We start from the raw sequence: 531 nt of genomic DNA on the forward strand, positions 1-531 counted from the left end.
GCTCTATCCACTGAGCCAAACCGGTCAGGGCAGCAGCATGTGATTTTAAAAGAAAACAAATGCTTTTGAGAAATGTATTCATTTCTTCAAACAACAGATTTTAACTGAGTTATTTTTGTCTTTTTCTTCATTTTCATTTTGCATCTGTTGGGCGGAACACTAACACATTAGCTTTTAGAAAATCTCTTCATTACTGTTATTTTAATAACATCTTGAGTAAATTTTAAGTTCAAAATTAAGCTTCAAGTGTCCTTCCATCAGGAAAAATGTTGTGACAGCCAGGCCATCTGCTGGGGTTCTACAGTTACAGTTGGCCCTCAGAATGTGTTTGGCAGGCTCTGTTTTAGCACTCTGTTGGATTATAAACCCACAAAACAAGTTCACCTTGATCTTTTGCATTAAATATAAAGTATGTCAGGAACAAAATTTGTCATACATCTAAACTGGTGACAGAAATAAAATGGGTTCAATTACAATAAAACACCAGCAGTGCCAGAAGCACAAGTCTTAAAGCTCTACCAGTTGGGAAAG

The sequence above is a fragment of the Myotis yumanensis genome, unplaced genomic scaffold (genome assembly GCF_028538775.1).
Source record: "Myotis yumanensis isolate MYYU_CA2020_CCGP unplaced genomic scaffold, mMyoYum1.0.hap1 SCAF_1, whole genome shotgun sequence".
NCBI classification, from domain to species: domain Eukaryota; kingdom Metazoa; phylum Chordata; class Mammalia; order Chiroptera; family Vespertilionidae; genus Myotis; species Myotis yumanensis.